The 12,938-nt window shown below is 38.3% G+C and overlaps 1 protein-coding gene across 2 annotated transcripts in view; it reads left to right on the top strand.

The window, feature by feature from the left end:
* LOC134203692 (polypyrimidine tract-binding protein 1) overlaps positions 1-12,938 on the top strand; it is a 723,317-nt gene that overhangs the window by 383,529 nt on the left and 326,850 nt on the right. The gene's annotated exons all lie outside the window — the stretch shown is intronic.

Below are 12,938 nucleotides of genomic sequence, written 5' to 3'. Positions count from 1 at the left end.
CAGAAACCCAAAAAAAAAAACTTGCAGAATACTAAACGGATTCAGTTCAGAATTCTAAACGGAATCCCAAACGAATCTTGATCAAATCTCAACGGGATTCTGTTGAAAATCCCTAACTGATTTTTTTTCAGAACCCCAAACGGATTCAGCTCAGAATCCCAAACGGATTCTGTTCAGAATTCTAAAAAAATCAGATTCTGTTCAGAATCTCACAACGATTATGTTCAGAATCCCAAACGAATTCTTTCAGAATCCCAAACAGATTCTGTTGAAAATCACAAACGGATTCTGTTCAAAATTCCAAACGGATCTTGCTCAAAATCCCAATCGAAATCTCCTCAAAATCCCAAACGAATTCTGTCTAGAATCCCACAGATTTTTTTTCAAAACGCCGAACAGATTCTGTTCAGAATCTCAAACGAAATCTTTCAGAATCTCAAGCGGATTTTGTTTATGATCACAAACGGATTCTGTTCAGAATCGCAAACGGAATCTGTTCAAAATCACAAACGGGTTCTGTTCTGAACCCCAAACAGATTCTGTTCAGAATCTCAAACGAGTTTATTCAGAATCCCAAGCGGATTTTTTCATGATCACAAAGGATTCTGTTCAGAATTCCAAACAGACTCTGTTGAAACTCATAAACGGATTCTGTTCTGAATCGCAAGCGGATTCTATCCAAAATCACGAACTGATTCTGTTCAGAATTCCAAACGAATTCTACTCAAACCCTTAAACGGATTCTGTTCTGAACCCCAAAACAGATTCTGTTCAGAATTCCAAAACAAATTATTTCAGTATCTCAAACTGATGATTTTCAGAATCCTAAAACGGATTTTGTTCAAAAACGGATTCTGCTTAGAATTCCAAAACGGATTTTGTTCAGAATTCAAACGGATTCTGTTCAGAACCTGCAAACGGATTCTGTTTAAAATCCTAAACGGATTCTGTTCAAAATCACAAACAGATTCTGTTCAGAATCCCAAACAAATTTTGTTCAGTATTTCAAACGGATTCTGTTCAGAATTCCAAACGGATTCTGCTCAAAATCCCAAACGGATTATGTTCGAATCCCAAACACATTCTGTTTAGAATACCAAATAAATTCGTTCAGAATCCCAAACGGATGTTGTTCAGAATTTCAAACTGATTCAGTTAAGATCCCCAAACGTATTAGAATCCCAAACGGATGGTATTTAGAATTCCAAACGGATTCAGCTTAGAATCCCAAACGGATAGTATTCAGAATTCCAAACGGATTCTGTTCAAAATCACAAACGGATTCTGTTCAAAATCCCCAATTGATTCTGTTTAGAACTACTAACGGATTCTGTTTTGTATCCCAAACGGATTCTGTTCTGTATCCGGAATTCTGTTGAGAATTCCAAAAGGATTCTGTACGAAATTCCAAACGTATTCTGTACAGAATTCCAAACGGATTCAGCTCAGAATCCCAAACGGATTGTATTCAGAATTCCAAACGGATTATGCTCAAAATCACAAACGGATTCTGTTCGAATTTCCAAACGGATTCTGTTCAAAATCCCAAATGGATTCTGTTTAGAACTCCTAACGGATTCTGTTCAGAATCCCAAACGGATTATGTTCAAAATCACAAACGGATTCTGTTCGATTTTCCAAACGGATTCAGCTCAGAATCGCAAACGGATTCTGTCTAGAATTCCGAAAAACAAATTCTGTTCAGAATCCCAAACGGATTCTGCTCAAAATCCCAAACGGATTCTGTTCAGAATTCCAAACGGATTCTGCTCAAAATCCCAAACGGATTCTGTTCAAAATCCCAAACGGATTCTGTTCGAATTTCCAAACGGATTCAGCTCAGAATCCCAAACGGATTGTGTTCAAAATCCCAAACGGATTCTGTTCAAAATCCCAAACGGATTCTTTTCAAAATCCCAAAAAGATTCTTTTCAGAATTCCAAACGGATTCTGCTCAAAATCCCAAAAGGATTCTGCTCAACATCACAACGGATTCTATTCAGAATTCCAATCGGATTCTGTTCAGAATCCCAAACAGATTCTGTTTAAAATTCTAACGGATTTAGTTCAGAATCCCAAACGGATTCTGCTCAAAATCCCAAACGGATTCTGTTAAGAATTCCAAACGGATTCTGCTCAAAATCCCAAACGCATTCTGTTCGAATTTCCAAACGGATTCTGCTCAAAATCCCCAATGGGTTCTGTTCAAAATCCCAAAAGGATTCTGTTCAAATTCCCAAATGGATTTAGTTTAAAATTCCTAACGGATTTAGTTCAGAATCCCGAACGGATTCTGTTCAAAATTACAAACGGATTCTGTTCGAATTTCCAAACTGATTCAGCTCAGAATCGCAAACGGATTCTGTCTAGAATTCCGAGAAACAGATTCTGTTCAGAATCCCAGACGGATTTTTTCCAGAATCGCACAAGGATTCTGTTCAGAACTAAAACGAATTCTTTCAAAATCCCGAATGGATTCTGTTCTAAATCCCAAACGGATTCTGTTCGAATTTCCAAACGGATTGCATTCAGAATCCCAAACGGATTCTGTTCAAAATCCCAAACGGATTCTGTTAAGAATCCCAAACGGATTCTGTTCAGAATTCCAAACGGATTCTGCTCAAAATCCCAAACGGATTCTGTTGAAAATCCCAATCGGATTCTGTTCGAATTTCCAAACGGATTCAGCTCAGAATCCCAAATGGATTCTATTCAGAATCCCAAACGGATTCTGTTCAAATTCTAAATGATTTTTGTTTAAAATTCCTAACGGATTTAGTTCAGAATCCCGAACGGATTCTGTTCATAATCCCAAACGGATTCTGTCTGAATTTCCAAACGGATTCAGCTCAGAATCCCAAACGGATTCTGTTCAGAATTCCGTAAAACAGATTCTGTTCTAGAATCCCAGACGGATTCTGTTTTAAATTCCAAACGGATTCTGTCTTCGAATTTCTAAACGTATTGCATTCAGAATCCCAAACGGATTCCTGTCTCAAATTCCCAAATGGATACTGTTCGAATTTCCAAATTGATTCAGCTCAGAATCGCAAACTGATTCTGTTCAGAATTCCTGAAAAACAGATTCTGTTCAGAATCCCAAACGGATTCTTTCCAGAATCGCATCGTTCCGAATCCAAAACGAATGCTTTCAAAATCCCAAACGGATTCTGCCCAAAATCCCAAACGGATTCTGTTCAGAATTCCAAACGGATTCTGCTCAAAATCCCAAACGGATTCTGTTCGAATTTCCAAACGGATTCTGTTTGAATTTCCAAACGGATTCAGCTCAGAATCCCAAACGGATAGTTTTCAGAATTCCAAACGGATTCTGTTCAAAATCACAAACGGATTCTGTTCAAATTCTCAATTAGATTTTGTTTAAAATTCTAACGGATTCAGTTCAGAATCCCAAACGGATTCTGTTCTGTATCCGAAACGGATTCTGTTCATAATCCCAAACGGATTCTGTTCGAATTTCCAAACGGATTGCATTCAGAATCCCAAACGGATTCTGTTCAAAATCACAAACGAATTTTGTTCAAATTCCCAAATGGATTCTGTTCGAATTTCCAAACTGAATCAGCTTCAGAATATCAAATGGATTCTTTTCAGAATCCCAAAAAAGATTCTGTTCAGAATCCCAGAAGGATTCTTTTCAGAATCGCACAAGGACTCTGTTTCAGAATCCAAAACGAATAATTTCAAAATCCCAAACGGATTCTGTTCTAAAATCCCAAAGGATTCTGTCTGTAATCCCAAAAGAATTCTGTTCAGAATTCTAAAAGGATTCTGCTCATAATCCCAAACGGATTCTGTTCCAAATCCCAAACGGATTTTGTTTGAATTTCCAAACGGATTCAGCTCAGAATCCCAAACGAATTGCAAACGGATTCTTGTCTCAAAATCACAAACGGATTCTGTCTTCAAATTCTCAAATTAGATTCTGCTTTAAAATTCTAACGGATTAAGTCTAGAATCCCAAACGGATTCTGTTCATAATCCCAAACGGATTCTGTTCATAATTCCAAACGGATTCTGTTCAAAATCCCAAACGGATTATATTCAGAATCCCAAACGGATTCTGTTCAAATTCACAAACGTATTTTGTCTTCAAATTCCCAAATGGATTCTGTTCGAATTTCCAAACTGATTCAGCTCAGAATCGCAAACGAGCAGATTCTGGTCTTCCAGAATTCGATAAACATATTCTGTTCAGAATCTCCAGACGGATTCTTCCAGAATCGCAATTACGGATTCTGTTCAGAATCCAAATCGAATTCTTTCAAAAATCCCAAACGGATTCTGCTCAAAATCCCAAACAGATTCTGTTCGAATTTCCAAACGGATTGTATTCAGAATCCCAAACGGATTCTGTTCAAAATCACAAACGGATTCTGTTTAGAATTCCTAACGGATTCAGTTCAGAATCCCGATCGGATTCTGTTCTGTATCCCAAAGGGATTCTGTTCAGAATCCCAAAAGAATTCTGCTCAAAATCCCAAACGGATTCTGTTCAGAGTTCCAAACAGATTCTGCTCAAAATCCCAAACGGATTCTGTTCGAATTTCCAAACGGATTCAGCTCAGAATCCCAAACGGATTGTATTCAGAATCCCAAACGGATTCTGTTCAAAACCACAAACGGATTCTGTTCAAAATCCCCAATTCAGTTCAGAATCCCGAACGGATTCTGTTCTATATCCCAATCGGATTCTGTTCGAATTTCCAAACGTAGTCAGCTTAGAATCCCAAACGGATTGTTTTCAGAATCCCCAAAGATTCTATTCAGAATCCTAAACAGATTCTGCTCAGAATCCCAAAAGGACTCTGTTCAAAATCACAAACGGATTCTGTTCAAAATTCCAATCGTTTTCAGCTTAGGATCCCAAACGGATTGTTTTTAGAATCCCAAATTCTGTTCAGATTCTCAAACAGATTCTGTTCAAAATCCTAAACGGATTCTGTTCAAAATCACAAACGGATTCAGTTCAGAATTCCAATCGGATTCTGTTCAGTATCCCAAAGGGATTCTGTTTAGAATCCCAAAAGAATTCTGCTCAAAATCCCAAACGGATTCTGTTCGAATTTCCAAACGGATTCTGTTCGAATTTCCAAACGGTTTCAGCTCAGAATCCCAAACGGATTGTATTCAGAATCCCAAACGGATTCTGTTCAAAACCACAAACGGATTCTGTTCAAAATCCCCAATTCAGTTCAGAATCCCGAACGGATTCTGTTCTATATCCCAATCGGATTCTGTTCTGTATCCCAAACGGATTCTGTTCGAATTTCCAAACGTAGTCAGCTTAGAATCCCAAACGGATTGTTTTCAGAATCCCAAACGGATTCTGTTCAAAATCACAAACGGATTTTGTTTAAATCCCCAATGGATTCTGTTTAGATTCCCAACGGATTCAGTTCAGAATCCCGAATGGATTCTGTTCTGTATCCCAAACGGATTCTGCTCAAAATCCCAAACGGATTATGTTCGAATTCCCAAACGGATTGTATTCAGAATCCCAAACGGATTGTGTTCAAAATCACAAACGGATTCTGTTTAGAATTCCTAACGGATTCAGTTCAGAATCCCGATCGGATTCTGTTCTGTATCCCAAACGGATTCTGTTCGAATTTCCAAACGGATTCTGCCAAAATCCCAAACGAATTTTGTTCGAATTTCCAAACGGATTCAGCTCAGAATCCCAAACGGATTGTATTCAGAACTCCCAAACGGACTCTGCTCCCAAAATTGGGTAAACGGATTCTGTTCAAAATCCCCAATGGATTCTGTTTAGAACTCCTAACGGATTCTGTTAAGATCCCAAACGGATTCTGTTCTGTTTTCAAACGGATTCTGCTCAAAATCCCAAACGGATTCTGTTCGAATTCAAAAGGATTCTGCTCAAAACTCAAAAGGATTTTGTTCTAAATCCCAATCGGATTCCTGTTCGAATTTCCAAACGGATTCAGCTCAGAATCAAATGGATTCTGCCTCAAAATCCCAAAAGGATTCTGTTCAAATTCCCAAATGATTTCTGTTTAAAATTCCTAACGGATTTAGTTCAGAATCCTGAACGGATTCTGTTCATAATCCTCAAACGGATTCTGGGTCTCGAATTTCCAAACTGATTCAGCTTCAGAATCCCAAACGGATTCTGTTCAGAATTCCGTAAAACAGATTCTGTTCAGAATCCCAGACGGATTCTGTTCGAATTTCTAAACGGATTCTGTTCGAAATTCCAAACGGATTGCATTCAGAATCCCAAACGGATTCTGGGTTCAAATTCCCAAATGGATTCTGTTCGAATTTCCAAATTGATTCAGCTTCAGAATCGCAAACTGATTCTGTTCAGAATTTGAAAAAACAGATTCTGGTTCAGAATCCCAAACGGATTCTTCCAGAATCGCATCGTCTGAATCCAAAACGAATGCTTTCAAAATCCGCAAATGGATTCTGTTCAAAATCTCAAACGGATTCTGTCTAGAATTCCAAAAAGGGATTCTGCTCAAAAATCCCCAAACGGGATTCTGTCTGAATTCCAAACTGAATCAGCTCAGAATATCAAAATGGATTCTTTCAGAATCCCAAAAAAAAAATTCTGTTCAGAATCCCAGACGGATTCTTTCCAGAATCGCACAAAGACTCTGTTCAGAATCCAATACGAATAATTTCAAAATCCCAAACGGATTCTGTTCAAAATCCCAAACGGATTCTGCTCAAAGTCCCAAACGGATTCTGTTAAGAATTCCAAACGGATTCTGCTAAAAATCCCAAACGGATTCTGTTCCAAATCCCAAACGGATTTGTTTGAATTTCCAAACGGATTTAGCTCAGAATCCTCAAAATGAATTGCAAACGGATTCTGGTTCAAAATCACAAACGGATTCCCTGTTCAAATTCTCAATTAGATTCTGTTTAAAATTCCTAACGGATTTCAAGTTCAGAATCCCAAACGGATTCTGTTCATAATCCCAAAACGGATTCTGTCTGAATTTCCAAATCGGATTGCATTCAGAATCCCAAACGGATTCTGTTCAAAATCACAAACGAATTTTGTTCAAATTCCCAAATGGATTCTGTCTGAATTTCCAAACTGATTCAGCTCAGAATCGCAAACGGATTCTGTTCAGAATTTGATAAATATATTCTGTTCAGAATCCCAGACGGATTCTTCCAGAATCGCACAAGGATTCTGTTCAGAATCCTTAAAATCGATTTTTCAAAATCCCAAACGGATTCTTTGTTCTTAATCCCAAAAGCATCTCTGTCTGAATTTCCAAACGGATTGCATTAAGAATCCCAAACGGATTCTGTTCTAAAATCACAAACGGATTCTGTTTAGAATTCCTAACGGATTCAGTTCAGAATCCCGATCGGATTCTGTTCTGTATCCCAAACGGATTCTGGGTTCAGAATCCCAAAAGGAATTCTTGCCTCATAATCCCAAACGGATTCTGTTCAGAATTCCAAACAGATTCTGCTCAAAATTCCCAAACGGATTCTGTTCGAATTTCCAAACGGATTCAGCTCAGAATCCCAAACGGATTGTATTCAGAATCCCAAACGGATTCTGTTCAAAACCACAAACGGATTCTGTCTCCAAAATCCTCAATTCAGTTCAGAATCCCGAACGGATTCTGGTTCTATATCCCAATCGGACCCTGCTTGAATTTCCAAACGTAGTCAGCTTTAGAATCCCAAACGGATTGTTTTCAGAACTCCTAAAGATTCTTATTCAGAATCTTAAACAGATTCTGCCTCAGAATCCCAAAAAGGACTCTGTTAAAAATCTCAAACGGATTCTGTTCTAAAATTCAATCAATATTTTCAGCTTAGGATCCCAAACGATTGTTTTTAGAATCTCAAATTTCAATTCAGATTCTCAAACAGATTATGTCTGTCAAAATCCTGACCAACTTGCCTGTTCATTCCATCACCAAACGGATTCAGTTCAGAATTCCACCGGAGTATCCCAAAGGGATTGTGCAATTGCCGAACTCAAAAGAATTCCTGCTCAAAATCCCAAACGGATTCTGTTCCAAATTTCCAAACAGATTCTGTTCTGAATTTTCCAAACGGTTTGAAACAGAATCTCAAACGGATTCTGTTCAAAATCACAAACGGATTTTTGTTTAAATCTCGCAATGGATTCTGTTTAGATTCCCTAACGATTTCAGTTCGTGAATCCTGAATGGATTCTGTCTTCTGGTATCCCAAACCATTCCTGTCTATAATCCCAAACGGATTCTGGCCTCAAAATCCCAAACGGATTATGTCTGAATTTTCCAAAATTGGATTGTATTCAGAATCCTAAACGGATTGGTGTTCAAAATCACAAACGGATTCTATTTAGAATTCTTAACGGATTCAGTTCAGAACTCTATCGGATTCTGTTCTGTATCCCAAACGGATTTTGTTCGAATTTCCAAACGGATTCTGCTGAAAATCCCAAACGGATTTTGTTCGAATTTCCAAACGGATTCAGCTCAGAATCCCAAACGGATTGTATTCAGAATCCCAAACGGATTCTGTTCAAAATTGTAAACGGATTCTGTTCAAAATCCCAATGGATTCTGTTTAGAATTCCAAACGGATTCTGCTCAAAATCCCAAACGGATTCTGTTCGAATTTCCAAATGGATTCTGCTCAAAATCCCAAACGGATTCTGTTCGAATTTCCAAACGGATTCTGCTCAAAATCCCAAACGGATTCTGTTCGAATTTCCAAACGGATTCTGCTCAAAATCCCAAACGGATTCTGTTCGAATTTCCAAACGGATTCTGCTCAAAATCCCAAACGGATTCTGTTCGAATTTCCAAACGGATTCTGCTCAAAATCCCAAACGGATTCTGTTCGAATTTCCAAACGGATTCAGCTCAGAATCCCAAACGGGATTGTATTCAGAATGCCAAACGGATTCTGCTCAAAATCCCAAACGGATTCTGTCTGCTGAATTTCCAAACGGATTCAGCCTCAGAATTTCCGCCATTCAGAATCCCAAACATATTCTGTTCGTAATCCTAAACGGATTCTGTTCAAAATAACAAACGGATTCTGTTCAGTACTCCAAACGGATTCTGCTCAGAATCTCGTACAGATTTATTTCAGAATCTTAAACAGTTTCTGTTCAGAATCCCATATGAATTTTTTTTCGGAATCCCAAACTGATTCTGTTTATAGTCCCAAACGGATTTTGCTCAGATTCTTAACTGATTCAGCTCAAAATGCTAAAAGGATTCTTCTCAGAATCATGAATGGATTCTGCTCAGTATCTCGATATAATTCTGCTCAAAATTTCAAGCGGATTCTGATCAGTATCTCTAATCAAATTTTTTCAGGACCTCGTATGTATTCTGCACAGAATTTCGAATGAATTCTACTCAGATTCCCAAACGGACTGTGCGCTTATATTCCGAACGGGTTTTGCTCAGAATCCCGTACGGATTTTGCACAGAATTTCGATCGGATTCTGCTTAGAATCCTGAACTGATTTTTCCCAATCTGAACGGTTTCTGAGGTAATTGGTTCAAGCTACTGAGCAGATTCCGTTCGGGATTTTCGGAATTCTGAGCAAATTCTATTTGTAAATTTGCACAGAATCTGGTAGGGACTCAGATCAGAATCCTCCAGAGAATCTGAACAGCATCCTTTCGGATTTTGGAGCGAAATCCGTTGGGGATTCTAGGTCGAACCCTTTCGAAATTTTGAGCATTTTTTCAACTTTAGTTTAAACTTTAACTAGAGTGTTTTTTTTTTCGATATAGGAAGTTCATCAATTGGGCTTCTGAGTAGTAATCTTTCGGTATTCTGAGCGGAATTCATTCAGGGGTTTTTTTAACAAAATAATTGTAAGCTGATTCAGAATCCTTTCGGGATTATTAGCTTCATTTGTTTGCTATGCGGGGTTAGCAGAAGCCATAGACTTTCCGGAAGCAGAATCCGCTTAGTATTCCTTGCATATCTAATTCTGTTGTTTATTCTTTTTGATAATAAAATATGAGTCCAATGAGTCCTACAACACAAATTAAACTAAAATTCAACAAAAATTAACATAAAGTGATGGCTCAGGTTGAAATGGTATTTCCAATATAAACGGCACGATGATTCAAAAACACATCCGATGAAAAGGGGTTTCGCGTATGCCCTACCGCAAAGGGCCATCATCAGTCACGGTTTCAAATCCCACAAAAGCCGCAGGAGTTTACAGCGAAAGAGTTTTAATATTGAATCCATCACGGTTGAGCATGATGAATGGAATATTTTCCGAACCAAGCAAAGGCACTCTCATTACACAATTTGAATAAAGACGTTAATGAATGGTATCAATTGTCTACTTTGAGTCGGGTACGGGCCGCATAGTACTATGGTAGACGCGTTCATAATTCATTAACTATATGGAGTAAATTTTGCACCAACCAGCGGGATTCAATTCGTTCGAGGACCCGTGAAAAATGACGATGAAAAATGGGTTGGAAAGTTTTACCTCGAGGATTGCCAACGATGGCACGTTGAAAAGTGCACTTCTGAGCGAGCTATTTTTTGTTAAAGGGTAAATGATATAAATCATCAAACAATTTGATACATTTTATTCGGGTTGCCTCACTAAAACTCACATTTGCCATTTCCTCGTTTTGCTTAATTGTGCCCTCCTCCACAGATCGAATCGAATCGAGTACAAAACAGCAAGTGCGGTCGGTCTCTATTTACCTTCTAGTAGCGATGTTGTTATTACCGTGCAGCGCAAAAACTGCTCCGTTCATCGATTTGCGAGCATGCAAAAAGGATATGCAATGGGGAAGGCAGATTTATCTCCGTTGTTTCCGGTAAGTATCGTTCGTCTCCATGTTAGCCGAAAAGCGCTCCACATTCCCAGTGGAACGAACGATGCCACGGCGAGAACGAACCAACCGACATACGTTTATTATTGTCTATCGATATCCGCTCATGTCGGGAGAATGTTCCGACCGTTCCTGCCGGAGCACAACGCCAGGCATTTGGTGCAGCAGAACGTGTACAGTCAGAACTTTACTTTCAGAGGTTCTATTTCAATAAGCCGAGGATGCAGCGATTTGGGGCCTAGCGGGGATTGAGTAGTTCTGTGTGTTAGCAGTTCAGGCAATGTTTCTCCAAGGGGAACGGACGACGACGACGGTAGGACGAACCGGCAAGTCAAATGTAAATGATTTTTCCGTTCGACTTACTGATATAGGGCCAGGATGGGATCATTGAAAGGGAAGCGCTTTTGAGACACCACCGGAAGTGCGATAGGAACCGAACAGACGGTAGCCTCCACAATCGTCCCTCATGTTCCAGATATGGAGAAAAGTTCTGGGTATCCGGTTTCGTCCGGGGGTGACTGGCGGGAGTTTCACCAGATGAGCCATTTTCGAACACAGGTGAGGAGGATCGTTATTGGAACGAACGTAAATTGCCAGTTATTAGGGGGCGATTCGATGCAATTTGCTGAAGAATTGGCAAATTTTTAAGAGGGGTAGAGCAAGAGGATTGTTGCAGTCGGTGCAACAAATGGTCGAGTAATGGCCCCAGTTGAACAAAATACAACTTTTGTAATTGCATTCAACCATTTGAAAAGTGAATAATGGGCTAATAAACATCACCTGTTGAGTGTCGTACTTCAGATAGCGTAATGATAGCCTACTAACAATAATGCATAGATTCGATAGCCATTGGAAAATGATGCGGAAATAGGGTAACAATTATGCCCAACCACGGACTGTGTTGAAGTGCAGTAGACTACTAACGAAATTGTCATAACATTTTTTTCCCGTAATAACAAAAAAATCTGGAAATAAAAACGAAAAAGGTCATAGAAATCCTAATTTTAAATATTGTCTACATTCGGTAATTTAGAATCTTTTTATTTTACAACACTTTTAGTTTACGAAAACTGTCGAAATCCTGATCATATTTCAGTTGAGATTTTGACCAAGTTTTTGCGGTATTTTGACATGAATTTAGATGACCTTTTGATTGATGACATACTGACGAGAATTCTGTTCATATTTGTTATGTGTTCCTGGAAGTACAGCTGCGTGACATTTTTTTACATTAATTTAGTATATTTACTCCAGTTAGTCAAATATCTAGTGTAGTCAGATATGTATATCTGAATCTTTATTTGGCAAACATAAGAAGTTTCTACTTGAAATTTACTGCAGAAGTTGCCCACGTTCCTGTGTTCTTTGCCAAATGCCAGATTTGAAATACTTTTAAAATTTTGACAATGTTATACTGGAAAATTCGGTTGACATCTGATAAAAGTCTTATTAGATTTTTTTTTACAGGAGTATTAGGATTTATGTCAGAATCCAATTGCGAACTAAATTCAGATTCAGACTCTTGTTTGTTTTTTTTTCTATAAGTGATACTGTTGTTGGAAAAAAATTCACAACCTTCTGAGTGCAATCCGCATGGCAACATAATCGATTCTATACTCCGTACAAAATGAAAAAAAAAACTATTGGAGTTTTGGCAAATTCTTTTGGAATTCGGACAGAATCTGCTCTGAGATTTTTAGAAGAATACGATCGTGATTCTAAGAAGACCCAGTTCATCATTGTGGTCGAACTCCGTTGGAGACTATTAACAGAATTAATTTACATTTTGAACGAAAAATTTCTCAAGATTCTGAAATAAATTTTAATAAGGATTCAAATTCTTGACATAGCATCTAAGCATAAACCCATCAGGAGCCTAAGTAGACTCCACTCAAGCAACCTAAGAATCCACAAATAATTTTATAAATAATTTAATCGAGATTCCGACCAGTATTCGCAAGAAATTCGAAGCTATGAATCCAAATTACATTCGAATTAGAACGCGCCTGGAATTCTGAGAAAAAGCCGGCGGCTTTAAAACACAATCCGCTTGTAACATTGAAGAGCAGAATTCAAACAGAATCCGTTCAAAATTTA

Source organism: Armigeres subalbatus, chromosome 1 (genome assembly GCF_024139115.2).
Source record: "Armigeres subalbatus isolate Guangzhou_Male chromosome 1, GZ_Asu_2, whole genome shotgun sequence".
NCBI lineage: Eukaryota > Metazoa > Arthropoda > Insecta > Diptera > Culicidae > Armigeres > Armigeres subalbatus.
This window is presented reverse-complemented; position numbering and strand designations above follow the sequence as displayed.